The sequence below is a fragment of the Pelodiscus sinensis genome, chromosome 3, assembly GCF_049634645.1.
Source record: "Pelodiscus sinensis isolate JC-2024 chromosome 3, ASM4963464v1, whole genome shotgun sequence".
Classification (NCBI taxonomy): domain Eukaryota; kingdom Metazoa; phylum Chordata; order Testudines; family Trionychidae; genus Pelodiscus; species Pelodiscus sinensis.
Window position 1 is genome coordinate 79,226,819 of NC_134713.1, and position 17,865 is coordinate 79,244,683.

At 39.4% G+C, this 17,865-nt stretch overlaps 1 long non-coding RNA gene across 1 annotated transcript; it reads right to left on the minus strand.

The window, feature by feature from the left end:
• On the minus strand, positions 1 to 16,772 carry LOC112545824 (uncharacterized). The gene is made up of 3 exons (XR_003089371.2): positions 16,496 to 16,772; positions 15,146 to 15,267; positions 1 to 766 (listed from the first exon to the last, which is right to left on the minus strand). It is a non-coding gene; the product is annotated as an uncharacterized LOC112545824 (long non-coding RNA).
• Positions 16,773 to 17,865: the final 1,093 nt, after the last annotated feature.

Genomic DNA, 17,865 nt, shown 5'->3' on the forward strand with positions numbered 1-17,865 from the left:
TGTGCTTGAAGAGCTGTAGATCATCCTTGTCACATTTTTTTTCCTGAATGTTACAGAAAAACTTATTTAATGGCCACACTATATAATCTTATTACCATGATCTGACTTCCATTAGTATGAAATTACATACCTTGGTCGTGATAATGAGAAATCCCGTGACACCTTAAAGATTTATTTGGGCATGAGCTTTTGTGGGTCAGACTACTTTGTCAGATGCATGACGTCATGTATGGGGTAATTCTGAGGGTTACAACCACATTATATTAAACATCAAAATATATATAATTATGTAGCCATGAGTGGTAGAGAGAACATGGCGGAGGTGGGAAATGGATGCTGAAGTTCAGATGTAGTAAGGGGAATAATTAAACTGCTAATTTCCTTCCCTTTTATGGTTTGGCTGTAGTTGGACTATCCAGGCTGGCAACATTAATTCATATTATGTGCATGCACATATGGATTAGAATTGTTTTAAATTTCTCTGGAAATTTTAAATTTCCAATTTTAAATTGTTTTAAATTTCTCTGTGCATAATAGTACTTCTGTAGAGAAAATGAAAAATCTAGAACAGTGTGTTTTCATATTGGCTTTGGACTATGACAACAAAATGAAAAGAATGCTTATTTCCATTGAAACAGTCTGTGGTGTGCTTCTGTAGCCCCATAAAGATACATTATGCTTCAAAAACTTATACAATACATCCTCTTCTTGAAAAATTTATGATCTGTGTTGATTGAAACAGGATGTGAGTTGTTGCAACAGACAGCTGTGGGCAAAAGTAGAACAAGTGTTAACAATAAAACCATAGTTTTGCTTTGGTGCACAAACATCTTGATGATTCCAGATTATATTTTATTGTATCTTGGAAAACAAAGCAGTTACTGTAGCCTTGAGCAAATAACTCTTGTATGCCATCTAGTAACACTTCTTTATCTACTCAAGTTAAAGCATTTTTCAACATTTGATAGATGCTACTGTTTTTATTGTTTCTATAAAATATGTTTTAAGTATATTAGTGCAAAAAACCTCTCTGAATCTTTCCACTTTGTATTAGCGAAGACTATATCGTTAAGAGTAACCTGCAGCTTAAATTGTAACACTGAATCCTCATGCCACCTGTTGATCCTTAGTGAACATACAATATTTAGGCTGTGGCTACCTATGGGTTAAGCCCCATTTTTGGATGCTAAGGACTTGTCCACATTAGAAAATGTTGTGTTTAAACAGCACTGAGAATTCAAATTAACAAACACAATAATCTTTTTCAGTCCATTTAGACCAGAACAAATTGTGTTTAGCTTCATGTCAGATAATCTGTGTTCTGTAAACACAATAATGTTTTCTAATGTAGACAAATCTTAACTGAGGCTAAGGGTGCTTCTGCCTAGTAGTATTGTGATACTGTTTCTTTCAGGAGTACAAAAGTTAATTTCCAAAATTCTAAGTTAATGCCAAAAAAGAGGGGCAAAGTCATAGATTCCAAAAACTATTTTCCTCCTCTCCCCTTTTGTCCACTTACAGAATAGAACTGACCAACTTGTATCTCTTTTTTTGTGGCGGCTCACTTGCTCTGAGATCCATTCTTTTGCCTCTGTATTGTATCTGGAGTTGAGAAGAATTTGTTTCCTATAAATGTTTATTCCCTGGGCCAAAGTCATCATCTAAGCTTAACTAGTCCCATTAGATATTTCCCCCCCAACCCCCCCCCCGAAACCCAACAACCCGAACAAACAAAAACTAAAGCAATCTGAGTCAGAAACAACTCCCAGATCTCCCAGCAGATGGCAGTTATTGCTCTGATTATCCATTGTTATGAAAAGGAATAGGATTTATGTAGACGAACTTTAAGCCTAAGAAGAAAAATATGCAGTAGATCAGAATCATTTATGTTGCTTTTAGATTAAGCCACTAATGAAAATTTAATTCAGCTTCCCTATCATTCCCTAGCAGCTGAAATACTGGAATAGCTGAGGATTTGAAATAAATGTCACTATTAAGTAAAGAAAACAATGTTAAAATAGTTATAACAAGGTAACAAGGCCATGATTGAGACTTTGATTCAATCTTTAGCATAACCTGCTGTGCTGTGGTACTGAATGGTACACATTAACTATAATCTCAAGCCTTCTTACAATATGCTGTGACTTCTGATTTGCTTTTTCGCACACCCATAACAATGCCACAGTGTTTTATATTGAGCGGAGACACTGTATATCTCCAAAGCCTTCTTGAAGGGTCTTAGTATAATTTTAAACAAAACCACCTGAAATCAAGTTAAAAATTGAAATCTTTAGTGACTGTGACTGTATCCCACTGACTTTGCTGATTTAGAGGGCAGAATTTAAGTCCAGAAATACACACCGCTCAAGCAAAGCACTATTACACAATTTGTAGTAAACATATGGAACAGATTGCCAGAAAAGGCTGCCAAATTGCATGTTCCAAAGAGCTAGATTTGTTGTTAAACGAGGGGAATGATTCAAGGATGTGGTGAAAAAGCAGTTCAGTGGTAATGAGATTAGCTACAAAAGGGATGGAATATTGAGAATTTTTTTCTTCAGCCTATTTTTAAATTTTTCTTGCTGCTATTTAGAGTGCATGGCAATGATGGCAGTAAAGGCATGTTGTGAATGTATATTAGGAATGTTGTGAATTCATATTATTTGTATAGTGAAAATGTACAAAAATTTAGTTCAATAAGATTTTGTAATTGCTACTAGTTTCACAATGTGGAAATCATAAGTTATGAAAAATTAAGTGTGTAAGGAACCACTTTAAAGTTTCCAACTACAGTAAAATGTTTTAAAATAGAATACAAAAGTGCCTTGTCTACATTATAGACTAACCACCACCAGAACATAATTATATTTTAAAATTCTACTTGCTTGTTGGTCTAGTGATAGCTCCCCTTATGTATATGGGAAGTCTAAGTCTGGAAATGTAACTCAGTCTGGGCCTGAGAGTATAGTAGCAGATTTGTACAAAAAGCTTTTCACCCCTAATGTGTCACATTCTGCTAACTCTTGTGACTCCAGAGGCATGAATAGGATGGGAAGCAAGCTTAATCATGCTTTACTTGGCTGGAAGTTTAGTTGGCCCTGGCACGAGACAGAGAGGTGGAGACAGTGAAGAGGGAAAAGTGGTGGGGATAGGAACGTGGAGTCCTAACAAAAAGACAGTGTTTTGTTAAATTAGACAACGGTTCTTCCAAGCTACTTAAAATATTATTTTTGTCTGCCTGTCCTATCAATATTACCAAACTAATTGGAACAAAATGTAATGAGAAAACTAATTCCAGATTTGAGAAACATGAATCCTAATGATCAATTCATTTTTAGTGTAACCTTCGCTGTAGATCAAAGCTTTTTTGGGTGGGGTAGCAAAAGCTTGAGACCCAGGTGATGGACTATATCTGAGAAGCTTTTTCTGACTAATCAAGGACAAGCAACATTGAAGGACTCTTTCCTACTGGAACAATGGGTTTTCTATCAGTGGGGACATTGACTGTGAAGCTGATAGGAGAAGAGTGGCGAGTGGGACTCTTGGGTAGAGAGCCTGGATCTCCCCCACGTTTGGTAGCACGTGGAGAAACAGATGACAAAATTGTTTTTGAAAGAGTGCTTTTCTAAAGAAGGGATGCCATTCCACTTCCAGAATCAAGGTTACCAGGCCAACAAGGCTGGAGGGACTGCCTAGTCTAAGGACTCGGACCGAATCCAGGACACTCAAGTCTGCTGAAATATGATCAGATGATTGTACTTAGGTGTTTGTTTTACATAAATCTGTAACTCTTTTGGACTTTGAGTTTGGTGTTTATGGATAAGAAATATCTTTGCTTTACTGCCTCTTTGTCCCTGAGGTTATAACTAGGAAACCAGAGCTCTGACACGCAGGTGTGGACTCTGGGAACAAGATGGATAAATCTAAGCAACTCAAGCAGGCTGTGGACTGGTTTTGAGAGACCAGGGCTAGGAGCAGAGATCACTGATTACCCAGACCTAAGGGACTTAGAATCAGGTGGAATGCAATGATTGGTTTCAGTCACAACAGATTGGTATCTAACCAGAGAGCAGAACTGGACCAGGGTGTACCAGTTGGTGCTCTTAATAAATATCCTTGAGTTCCCACAACAAAATCAAGTTTGACATTTTGTGATATTGCTAAGCAAATAATGGCTTTTTTATAAAAGAAAAAAAATCAACCTTTTTGGGGTGTCCCTGTGTTCACAAGTGGAAAAGCTGTTTATCTACCTGCCAGTCTTGCAAACATAGTCTGGAAACTGAAAGCCAGGCTGCCTTCTTGACTCATACATAAACAACAATAAAAATTCTGTAATCTGAACACAAGTATCAATGCTGTTAATGATCCATGGATCAGCAATCCTGACATGAGTCAAAAGTGATTTTTAAAATGTATTTTAGCCCATAAAGGAGATGTGCAGGGGAGTGGATCTATTGAGTAAGGTTAGTCTACAGTGCAGCTGTGGGAAGCATGCCTCCCAGCATGGATAGAAAGGCTCTGACTAGCTCTGCTCAGGTCAGCAATTTTTAATGCATTAGCTCAAGCAGAAGTAGCATGTGTCTGGCTGGCTGGGTGGGAGGTGTGCTCCCTGTTGCAGTGGAGCCATACATTAAGAGGCTGCCATATTTATTTAGGTCCTGACTACATTTGAGAAACTTGCACCAATATGTAATATATCTACACTATTACAAACCAGAATGTAAATGAGCCATATGATGTAAATAGGTGCTGTCACTTGTTCAATTTAATCCAATGAACTGCTCCAAGATAAACCCTATCGGTGTAGTAGTACTTCTGTTTAAGGGTTTACTCTATTAAGGGCACATCATCACTCCCTGCACTGGAGATTGACGTTCTGGCATTAGATTTAGCAGGTCTAGTATATACCAGTAAATTGAATGCTGAGGGCAGCTCCAGTTGGTACCTGTTCTCCTCCTCATAGTTGCAAGGACTGAGGGAAGCCGACAGGAGCATTTGTAGGGATAACATATTAATGTATTAAAAATGTGATTCCCCCAAATGGAAGTGACTCCCCATAATTTGTTCCCCACAACTTAAAGTGTTTAGATTTATTAGGATTCTTCTTCTTATTATTATTATTTGTTAAGATTGTTAAATGTTTAGATTTATGATTATTATTGCCCCTTTAGAATATAATATATTAGGTCATGTAACTTAGAACTGTTAAGAATATAATCCTATGTAGCCAGAAACAGCCCCCCCCCTCCCCCCCTGCGCTCCAGGGCATACTCAAGCTTGTGCAAGGGGCTGCTTGAAATTGACATTGCAGAGATACATTGTAACAATGCATTGTCAAGCCACTAACTCTGCTATGGGAGCCAAGCCCTGTAATTGACTTAAGGGCATTGTTACTTAATTGAGGCCTGTTCTCTTTAAAACATTGTAACTTTATTCAGCACTCAGAGAATGTTTTAAGCAATACCACCCAGAAACTTTCTGTAACTACAACTTTTATTATTATACAAAATACTGTATGAATGTATGAGAGAGTGCTTGGATGATGAGTGAATGGTTCTGAGAGGTGCCAGCCTGAGAATACAGCAACAAAGGGCTGAAGAAGGCGTCAGGTGCCAGTGCAACCAAAAGGTGTCAAGTGGAGAAACTGGAGGTCCACCCGATGAGATCACTGATGAGCACCTGGCAGCCACCCTGGAGACATCAGCATGATACAGCAATTTCCATAGACTGGCATAGGAAGAAATTCCTATAAGAACTGGACTAAAAAACTATGGAATCAGAGTCCAAGGTTCTGCTGCCAGCCTACCAGGAGCTTCAGATGCGCATCTGATCAGGACTTCGCTCCCCACTACCATCACTTGTGTACAGAGTACCTGGCCAGTATTCTGTCACAAGCAACTTCCAGGCTGGTAACTATACACAGAACTTGAATGAATGGATGTATGAATGAATGGTTATATATATATATATATATATATACACAAGTGTATAAGGGTTAAGTAGTGTTAGGAATAAGTAGTTAAACAACGTTGTTTGCTTCTATCTTTTCTTTATTTTTTATTATTATCTTTACAATAAATGTGACTTTTTGCCTTATCCCCCTCATAAGATCCTGCTTGCTTTTATTTGGTACAACATTTTGGTGGAGAATGCGAAAGGGGGAATATTGGTAAAAAGCCTCAGGTATTGTGAACATTAGTGTGCACACAGCTGACTCTACAAAGAGCAGTTCTATTTTTTTTTTCTTTTTCTTTCTTTTTATTTTGGTTAACCAAAGCCTGCTGACCTCCAGAGGGTAGAGGCTTCACAAAAGAGCTCATAGTAAAAAGAAGCTACAATTATTGAAATAATTTAGGCTGTAAATAGAAGCTATGGTTATTCATTGGAATAATCTAGGCTGTGTAACTAGAAGCTACAATTATTAAAATAATTTAGGCTGTAAAAAGAAGCTACGATTATTAATTAATAGTCTAGGCTGTGTCACTCGCTGGAAGGGTTCAGGGGTGATAAAGGAAACTACACAAGTATTAAAGATGTTTAAAAAAAGTCCAGGAAAAGCGGTCTCAGAGGGAGGAATAAAGTTTGAAGGAGCTCAAACCTCACCTTTTATAAAGAAATAACACTCTTTAAACAAATCCTTCAGAGATATGGGCACAAGTCCCTGGACTGGACAAGCCCTTGAAGATGTTTGTAATATTTTGGACCTAGAGGATAGATTGGCACAGTATATCCTCATGTACAGACCTTCTAATGCTGCCAAAGGATATGCAGCAGCAATTTGGCTATTATGGGAGGCATGTAATAACAGTTACCTCCACTTAGCTACCTGCAAAGAAAAAAAAAAATCTCTCTCTGCAGAAAAAGCTAAACCCAAAAGAAAAAGGGAAAAGAAAACACAGATTCAGTTTGGCTCCTATAAAACCTGTAATAAGGTGTTCCTCAAATTAACTAATTATAAACATTCAAATAGGAAACTGCAAAATGTAAAAGCCTCTGCTGCAAAAGCAAAAAGTTGGAAATGTCTGTCCCTCAGTACCCAGACACAGCTAGATTCCCTTAAGGATGGGTACTGAGAGTTAAAGTAGCACTCTCAAAGTTTTCAGGAATATGCTTTAAAAAAAAAAGGACCAGGAGGTGTGGGGTTTAGAGAACAAGGCCACCCTCCTTGCTAAACTGGTAATGGGACAAAGCCTGTGTCCATGGAAAAGGGCCATTCATCAAGAAAAAACAGGATCAGGCCCAGACAAGCAGGCAGGCAAAAGATAGATTGAAGGCCTTGTGGTAGAACTAAGAAAAAGTAGTAAGTACAGGTACTGTAAATCTAAATCCTTAAAACAATACTTACAAAAAGTAATATCTGAAACAATGCCAGTTCTCATTAAGAAATAAGAAAGTGTTTTAAGAAAGAAAAAAAAAAACCACAGAAAAGTTAACTCTACAGAGTCTGGAGGAAATTGAGCAGTTGTGAAAATGCTAAAATGTTATAGGAAAAGAATTCTTGGTTTCTTTGCAGCCATTCTGAAGGAAAAAGGGGCCCTTTTCCAAAAGAGTGTCTGTAAATAATCCAGGCAAATTTGACTAAAAAACTTCAAGAGGGTACTATTGGGAACTTAAGTACCCCCAAATGAATAAAAGTGAATGTAATCTTTGTACAGGTATGTAAAAATAGTGTTAGAAATATTCAGAGAATATATGCATGTATCTGTGTGTAAATACAGTGTAAATAGTAGGTAAGGTTTTTAAGATCCAGAACTCCTGTTTTGTAGGTTAGTAAACTGTTTTGTATGCTTAAAACAAATTGGTTTGTTTTGTTTTTAGTAAAGCCATTTCATACCAAGTTGTTTAATAAAAGTATAGGAAAACTCAGTGAGCATAAAAGAAATAGTTACACCCGATGCAAAAATTAATATGGCTAAATAACATTATAAACAAAGAATGCACATTTTCCTGTGACATGCAATGTATATTGTAGAAGGAGGTAAAAACTGGAAACAAATCAAAATCCTGTGAAGGCTCCAGGAGCCACAACAGGTTGTAATTTCCTTTTCAGGTTGCTGTGTGAGAAAGCAGAACTTAAAGTAAAAACTCAAAACTGTAAATCTCTGGCAAAAGTTATTGTGTCCCTTTTTAAGACAAAGCTACAAACAGCTTTTAATCTAAAAGCAAGCCAGAAAGTGTCTGTGGTGCAAATGCCCTAGCTGGCAGCACAAACAAAAAAAAACAAACAAACAAACAAAAAAATGTTTGCAGGTAAATAAATAGTTTGATTAGCAAACTACCTGAGACCAGAACAAAAAGGGGTCTGCATATGGAAAAATTTCAAGATGGTTTTAAACACACTGGTCTCAAAGCTAAGTTGTCTAAATAAAAGGCATGCTATCACAGGATACTTAAACACCTATTGGTAAGATCCACAGGGCTACTTGTTATTTAATGCTAATGTTCATAATTAACCCTGTAATATGTACATGATTTTCTTTTTTTTTTAAAAAGAAAAACCTTTAAAATGTTAAAATAATCATTGGAAACACATCTCACACTTAAAACCCTCCCAGCATTATAGTAATAATGCTTCTTGGCTACTCTCTATTCATAAACCTAACACAGCAGAAACTTACTAACTTAGTCTGCTGTATAAGAGGAAAACTAAAGTACACCTCCTAAATTTAATAATTACACAGTGGGGTAATTCACCCACAAGAAGGGGTAAAAACCATTGAAACCTGTTTTGCTACAAAACAAAAATATTTAACTATAGGAGTAATTGTAAGCAAAGAGACATGAAAGCATATTTGTAAAATAAAAAGAGAAAGTATGTAAATAATAATGCCACCCCCAAAGGGGTAGAAGTATGTTCTTGTTTTGTCTTTCAGAAAATCAGGACAAGCTGGTACCAGCTAAATACCCTACAACACCATGGATGTATTGTTGCAACAAAGATTGTTTTATGTTTTGTGTTTGTCTCATGTCTGTCTGTCTGTCTAACTAACTAGTATACTGTGTTAAAAATAATCTGCCCTAGGCAGGAAAGGTTCAATAAGCATTAAACATGTTAACTGCATTTAGAAAAACCCAGTGTAAATGGCTGTGGAGAAATCTCAGAGGAACTGATAGTTGTTTCAGAAGAGGCAGAATCAGCCAGGGAATTGGAGCAGTCTGGCAACCAAGTAACTGAGTATGACCAGCTTGCTGGGAAGTCAGTGTATTTGGGACAGGAGTGTTCCCAGGGGAGGCACACCCAGCCAGGCCTTTTGTCTTTGGAAGAGGGAGTTTTGCATTTAAAACCACAGGGCAATGGGGCAAAACCTATGTGGCCAAGGAAGGCTGCAGATTTTTCAACCTAATAACCCAAAATTGTCAGCGTACATTTGGGATGGATTTGTTCCTGCTACTTATGCTAACTTTCATAACCACTGTACTGCAGTTACTAAGAATGTAACAATGTTCAATGTGCAGGATATTGTACCAAAACCCTGGAAATGGTTAAAAAAAAAATGTACCCAAGAGCACATTGTATGTTCAAAAGCCTTGTAACACTGGTATTATACTGTTAGTACTTGTAATTAGTAATGAAGCTTCTCACCTGAGAAAGGAGAATTCCAAAATTGGCGTGTGATGTGAAAAGGGAAACTGAGGCACACCACCAATTTTGTTTTCAGGGCTAAATGCAAGGATGCCTACACTATATGGGATAAGAGCACATAAATTCATGCACTGTTAATTGGGTTTCAAACTGTTGCCCAAGCTGCCCTGGATAAAATCACTATTTTCTCTCGCTCTGGGCAAGTCACCTAACCTGGATAAAAAAAAGAACATTTGTTACATTACAATCAAACACATGTTGCCTCACGATACCTTCTCTTAAACAGATTAAATACAAAGTGACACTACGAGTATACCAGATATCGTAGTGTCAAAAGGGGGAGTATGTAGGGATAACATATTAATGTATTAAAAATGTGATTCCCCCAAATGGAAGTGACTCCCCATAATTTGTTCCCCACAACTTAAAGTGTTTAGATTTATTAGGATTCTTCTTATTATTATTATTATTTGTTAAGATTGTTAAATGTTTAGATTTATGATTATTATTGCCCCTTTAGAATATAATATATTAGGTCATGTAACTTAGAACTGTTAAGAATATAATCCTATGTAGCCAGAAACAGCCCCCCCTCCCCCCCTGCGCTCCAGGGCATACTCAAGCTTGTGCAAGGGGCTGCTTGAAATTGACATTGCAGAGATACATTGTAACAATGCATTGTCAAGCCACTAACTCTGCTATGGGAGCCAAGCCCTGTAATTGACTTAAGGGCATTGTTACTTAATTGAGGCCTGTTCTCTTTAAAACATTGTAACTTTATTCAGCACTCAGAGAATGTTTTAAGCAATACCACCCAGAAACTTTCTGTAACTACAACTTTTATTATTATACAAAATACTGTATGAATGTATGAGAGAGTGCTTGGATGATGAGTGAATGGTTCTGAGAGGTGCCAGCCTGAGAATACAGCAACAAAGGGCTGAAGAAGGCGTCAGGTGCCAGTGCAACCAAAAGGTGTCAAGTGGAGAAACTGGAGGTCCACCCGATGAGATCACTGATGAGCACCTGGCAGCCACCCTGGAGACATCAGCATGATACAGCAATTTCCATAGACTGGCATAGGAAGAAATTCCTATAAGAACTGGACTAAAAAACTATGGAATCAGAGTCCAAGGTTCTGCTGCCAGCCTACCAGGAGCTTCAGATGCGCATCTGATCAGGACTTCGCTCCCCACTACCATCACTTGTGTACAGAGTACCTGGCCAGTATTCTGTCACAAGCAACTTCCAGGCTGGTAACTATACACAGAACTTGAATGAATGGATGTATGAATGAATGGTTTTATATATATATATATATATACACAAGTGTATAAGGGTTAAGTAGTGTTAGGAATAAGTAGTTAAACAACGTTGTTTGCTTCTATCTTTTCTTTATTTTTTATTATTATCTTTACAATAAATGTGGCTTTTTGCCTTATCCCCCTCATAAGATCCTGCTTGCTTTTATTTGGTACAACACATTTGCTCCCATTGACCTCCCTTTGTGCGGATGCAGCCAAGCTTGGCTTAAGGTAAGATGACTTAGCTACATATTGTACATAGCTGGAGTTGTGTACCTTAAGACGACCTTCCAGGTCTAGTGTAGACCTGGCCTAAGGGTTTAGTTATAAGGGTGCAAATTAATATAGACAGGCCTAAGGGCTTGTCTACATCTGAAAATTATTAAAGAATCATCTTGACTGTAAATAGCTGTTCTGGAATAATTATATGTGGACATTCTTCTTTTAGAATAAGAGTGACATCATTTGATTTTGCTTAGTCCACTTCCAAACTGGGATTAAGCTAACTTGGAAAAAGGCATTTTAATTCTGGGTTCAGCATGTCCCTGCATGCAGTTCTTCTGGAATAGGCATTTCAGAGTAACTCCATGTGTAGAGAAGCCCTAAGTCACATTATGAAATAAGATTTACTTTGTGAAGTGAAATACTGTCCTCTCTTTCTATGGGAATACTTTTAAAGAATAGAGCTTTGCCATTGTGTATTGGCCCAAAATGTATTTTTCCACTCCCTCAAAATCTTAGTCATGGTCATGAGGCCTGCCAACAGGAGGGGAGGAGCAAAGGGAACAATCACCGCAGGACCCAGCAATTCAAAAGGGCCCAGGGCTCCAGGCTGCTGCTGCCACCTACACCAGGTACATATATTGTTGTAACTCACAATTTTTCATTTTCTTGCTAGTTATAAATAACTCAGGAAGATAATCATGATGATAAAGCAAATTGCTTTTAAAGGATAAAATCATCGTTCATCAATCAAATTCACATTTCCTAAATGGGTAAGTAGCAGACGGTGGGTTTTGGGCCTTATTCCTAGTTTATTTGCCACTATAATTACGTGCTCTTTGAGTTAGTGTAAATCCTGTACTTTTGTGCATTTTTTTATCCACTGATGAATTATTGACTGAATAAATTAAATCTCAAATTTAACTAGATATGAGATTGGGACAGTCCTTTTATCTAGTCCTCCCAGTAATACATATTATGAAAAGAACTACATATTATATTTTATATTTTCTACTTCAAGCTCCTTAGACCAAAAAAAAAAAAATATCTAATGTAGATAAAGCTAGAGTTCTTCTTGGAAGTTGGTGAATGTAAATATATACTATATTAACACTTCACTGTGTCTTTATTAAATTGTCTAATTTCAACACTGCCAGGAGAGAATTTCTCTTTCAGGCTACTGCCTGTTGTTTTATGAAGGACACTTTTTTCCCTGTCTTGTGTGAAGGGTTTTTTTTCTTTTTCTGAAGATCTCTATTTTGTTCACCTCACAAGCCATAAATAGTAGTTATAAAAGCATGAAGCGTCTCCATGTGTTCTTTGCTAATACATGTAAATTATTTCAAAGCAGTTGAGATGGAATAGAGTGGTTGTAAAATAATCTACCAATTGTTGTGAGGAGTTGAGGCTTTCTACTAAAAATAGTGAAGTATGAAGGTGAACTCAGTTGGATCACGTAATTTTCAGATTAATTTTAAAAATGACTTGGCATATATTTGATTTTTCTTCTGTAGTGTCATCACATTTTAAATCAATATTTCAAGCTTACAGACGAGAAAGGCTAGGAGCTAGACTTACTATAATTAATGGACAAGGGACCACCCTTTTCACACTTTTGTATATTGATACATTTATTTTTAGAGTAGATCAATGGTATGAAACATACTAGCACCAAGCCTATATATTACACAAGCTTGTCATACATATGTTCAAATTAGATATGATGGCTATATGCTTATTGTTTTTTATGCCTTGAGATATTGGTTGATAAATCTCTTTCTATATATATACACATACAAACACTTTTCCTGCGGGATGACAGAATGATATCATCATGTCTTCTACATTGCCCCACGCTGCCCTGATCCTCGGCAGAGTCAGAAAGGGAAGCAGCATCCATGGCTCAGGGCAGGATGAGAACCCTTCACTATCGGGGCTGGGGCGATTCCTACCCCCCAACAGGACCGAAGCTGGTGCTGGCATGGGTGCAGTGGAGGGTGGGAATTGCCCATTGGCTCCTGGCTCCCCCTGCAGGTGGGTCAGGGGGCATTGGCAGCTCCTTGCTGTGCTCTGGGAACCTGGCGGGAAGTGGCTCCTGCTCTGCTGCCAGGCTCCAGCTCCTGCAGCCCAGCTCCCTCCTGCCCAGGCTCCTTGGTGGCATCTTGGTGGGGGATGGTTGCAGGGTGCTCAGTGAGCTCTGCTGACCTGCCTCATTTCCATCCATCCACCTCTGGCCCCACTTCTGAGTCTGGGGCCTCACCACTCCGTGACCCAGTGGGAAACTGCTGCTGCCGCCTGCTTTAGACCAGACCAGAGACATGGGGCAGGTGGTGGTTCCCTGCTGGGTCACGGAGTGGCTGGATTCTGGATCTGGAAACAGAAGTGGGGCCAGAAGCAGCTGTATAGGAACTGGCGGTGAGGGGGAGCAGCATAACTTAATCGTGTCCCAGCTGGGCTGGGGAGGGGGAGCTGCAGAGGAGGCTGGGGGAGGGCAGGTCCAGGGACGAGGTCAGGGCAGTGCTACCTCCTTCCCTGTGGAGGAGCCTGAGCCAAGTCCCCATAGGGCTCCTTCCAGAGGGGCACACTATGGGGAAGAAGAGGGTATCAGAGGAGGGTCAAGGGCACCTTCATAATGATCTGGGGATCGGAAAGGGGCCTGCCTCTGGGGAGCCCTCAGTGGAGAAGGACTATTCCCTATGGGGAGTTCAGCTCGAAGGGTGCCTTTTACTGTAAAAGCTGGGCAGTAGAACAGCATGAGGGTAATTTCCTGTCAGCCATAGAGGGGGGAGGATGGTGCGCATAGTGGGCATGGGGGTGTGTGTTGGTGCCCCCTCTCATGAGGAGTCTAGCTGGAGGGGCACCTTTTAGGGTATGTCTACACTACAGAGGAAGATCGAAGCTGCTGCTGTCGATCTTCCAGGGTTTGAATTAGCCGTTTAGCTAAGACAGCAGTATTTGAAATGAGGGGACACTCTGGTTGATGCTGATAACCCTGCTTTCACAAGGAGTAAGGGAAGTTGAAGGAAGAATATTCTTCCTGTGATAGCACCAAAAGCCAAGTTAAGCTTCTTCAACTTCAGCTACGCAATTAATGTAGCTTGGGGTGGCCAACCCACAGCTCATGAGCTGCATGCAGCTCTTCAACCCTGAAAGTGCGGCTTGCGAAGCCACCCCATGTGCCCCAACAAACATCTCCTGGCTCCCTGTGCTGACCGGGTGCAGATGTGCTGACTGGATCGGCAAGGTGGTGGTGGCTGACAGGAGCCTGATGTGGCCAAAAAGCCTAACCCATGGTTTTTAAAGGGGCAGTGTGGTGTTTTTTTTCTTAACAGCTCTGGCTAGTGGGAAGCTCTTCCTCTTCCGCCCCTTTCAAGAATTCTGGTGCAGCTCTTCACATTTTTTCTGCCACTGTTTTGGCTCTGTTCATTTAGTAGGTTGGCCACCCCTGACGTAGCTGAAGTTGCGTATCTTAATTTGACTTTATACCATAGCGTAGACATATCCTTGCTGCGGAGGGTGGAGGAGCAGGACAGGGTGGGGTAATTTCCCATCGGCCATGGTGGGGAAAGAGGTTGGAGCATGTAGTGATCATAGCCCCCTAGTAATATCAGTAACTTTTTAAAACAATGGCTTGTGTTTTTTCCAGAAATAATGTTAGTATTTTTTCAGCAAATACAAAATCTCTCTAGTTTGTAGATCTTAGCACACTTTCCACATGGAAAATTTTAGTAACAGGTTTTTATATTGATTGACTCATTTAGATATGTACTCCTGTTCATCCACTAGGTAAAAGTGCTGATGGCGCTTTAAATTATCTAGCAAAATGAGGCCACTAACATCTGGATAGCCTTGGATTTCACTTACAATAGAAACATCTTATAAAATGAAAAAAAAAAACCTGATGGATCATTAAGGCTGGTTTAATTTTAGAAGGAAATTAAATATTCTCAATAAGTGATGGAATAAAAACACTACTGATTATATCTCTCTTAAAAAGCATTGAATGTATTAGTAGCTCTTTGCTGGTTATACTTACTGAGGTGTGAAAGGTCAGCTAGGAAAAGAACCAAAACCCATGGATCTCAACAAGGGTTGCATTGGGCTGACTTGACAATCTGGTCTTCTCTGGTGGCAGTCGTCTTGGGCTTGAAGCTTTTCCTTTAAAACAAAATTAACAACAATTTAATTTTTTTGTTTGTTTTTATGATCATAGAATCCTATGGCTGGAAGAGACCTCAAGAGATCATTGATTTCAGCTACCTGCTCAGGACCAATCCCAATTAAATCATCCCAGCCAGGGCTTTGTCAAGCAGAGATTTAAAAACCTTGAGGGATGGAGATTCCACCACTTCCCTAGGTAACCCATTCCAGTATTTCACTACTTTCCTACTAAAATAGTTTTACCTAATATTTAACCTAGATGCCCTCCCACTGTAACTTGAGACCATTGCTCCTTGTTCTGCCATCCATCCATACTGAGAACAGTCTCTCTCCATCCTCTTTGGAAACTTTTGTCAGGAAGCTGAAGGCTGCTATCAAATCCCCCCTCACTTTTCCCTTCTGCAGACTAAATAAGCCCAAGTCCCAAAGCCTCTCCTTGTAGGTCACGTGCTCCAGCCCCCTACTCTCTTTGGTTGCCCTCTGTTGGACCCTCTCCAGTGCATCCACATCCTTTCTGTAGTGGGGACCTCAGAATTGGATGCAATACTCCAGATGTGGCCTCACCAGTGTTGAATAAAAGGGAATAATAACTTCGCTAGATCTACTGGCAATGCTCCTCCCAATGCATCCTAATATGCTATGAGCCTTTCTAGCTACAAGGGCACACTGTTGACTCATATCCAGCTTCTCATCTGCTGGAATCCCCAGGTTCTTTTCTGCTGAACTGCTATTTAGCCAGTTGGAACCCAGCCTGTAAAAATGCTTGGGATTCTTCCGTCCCAAGTGCAGGACTCTGCACTTGTCCTTGTTGAACCTCATCAGATTTCTTTTGGCCCAATCCTCTAATTTGTCTAGGTCACTCTTGACCCTGTCCCTGCCCTCCAATGTATCTACCTCTCCCCATAGCTTCGTGTCATCCACAAACTTGCTGAGGGTGCAATCCATCCCCTCATCTAGATCATTAATAAAGATGTTGAACAAAACCGGCCCTAGAACCAATCCTTGGGGCACTCCACTTGAAACTGACCAACAAACCAGACATCGAGCTGTTGACCACTATGCATTGGGCCCAACAATTTAGCCAGCTTTCTATCCACATTACAGTCCATTTATCCAATCCATATTTCCTTAACTTACTAGCAAGAATATTGTGGGAGATGAGATTTTTGCTGAAGTCAAGGTATATAACATCCAGTGACTTCCCCATGTCCACAGAGCCAGTTACCTCATCATAGAAGCTAATCAGATTGGTCAGGCATGACTTGCCATTGGTGAATCCATGTTGACTATTCCTGATCGCTTTCCTGTCTTCCAAGTGCTTCAAAATGGATCCCCTCCAAGATTTTTCCAGAGACTGAGGTAAAGGTGACTGGTCTGTATTTCCCTGGATTGTCCTTCTTTCCCTTTTTAAAGATGGGCACTACATTTGCCTTTTTCCAGTCATCTGGGACCTCTCCCGATTTCCATGAGTTTTCAAAGATAATGGTCAAAGGCTCTGTAATGACATTTGTAAACTCCATCAGTACCTTCGGCTGCATTAAATCTGGACCCATGGATGATTGAAAAGATGACCTTCAGAATATGAAATCTATGTAAACCAATGCAGTGATAGTGAACCAAATCTACAGGCAGCTTGAAATAACAGCTCTGAGAAATATGAATAGCCCTCATTTGTCTGAATGAAATGTTAACTTTATTTTTAAGTTTTAGTGTTGTCAACATTATATTTATTTCACTGCTGTGAAAAGGAAATGAGTGATCATGGTGCTATTGTAGTCTAAAGTACATATTCAGAGCAGGGTCATCTCATTTTGATGTCATAAGTGGACAGTTCTTTGGGGACAATCACTTTTTTCCTTCCAGTCTGCTCCTGGATTTACAGTTCCAGTTGACTGATGTATCTCATCTTTTTGCTGTCTGATGAAAACCAACACTTTCTACTATCAGGGGCTTGAACAAAAATAGTTGAATGTTTCCTTCAGCTTGATTTCTAAAGGACTGCTACCAAAAAAGTGGGTTTTTTTTTTGTACAATGAAAGCCTTGTAGGTCAAGAGTGCTTTTGCAGTTAGAACTGTTCCAGTCACTTAAAGTCTAGCTCTTAATGGCAGTTACCATTTCTCAAAGAACAGCCCATTGGGGAACTTGGTTACAACACAGTTCCATTTTGTAGTAGTAGAGTTGGAACTTTAATCATAAAACAGGGAAAGAGAGAGACTATAGAAAAGGATGGAATTGTGAAAAGAAAGATGCTTCATAAAAAAGGAGTTATTTTTATCTATCCCCAAACTCACTGGGAGGGATAGAAGAACATCAGTCTTCCGTCTCCAGAAAGAAAAATAATTTTCTTTTTGTTTGTGGGATGAATGCAGGGTCAAGTGAGAAGTCTCAATAGGTTTGGATAAGTAGCTGCCCTTTATTACCTTATTTTAATTTATTCCAAACTTTGAGCCTATATGAAAACATGTATAGCCTCCACCCTAACCCAAACAAGCACCAACAGGAAATAAAAATGTCATTTTTACAACTTTGAAAATCTGATTTATTTACTTCAATAGTGTGATGCATTTCTTGTGCCTCAAGGTACTTCTCAGCAG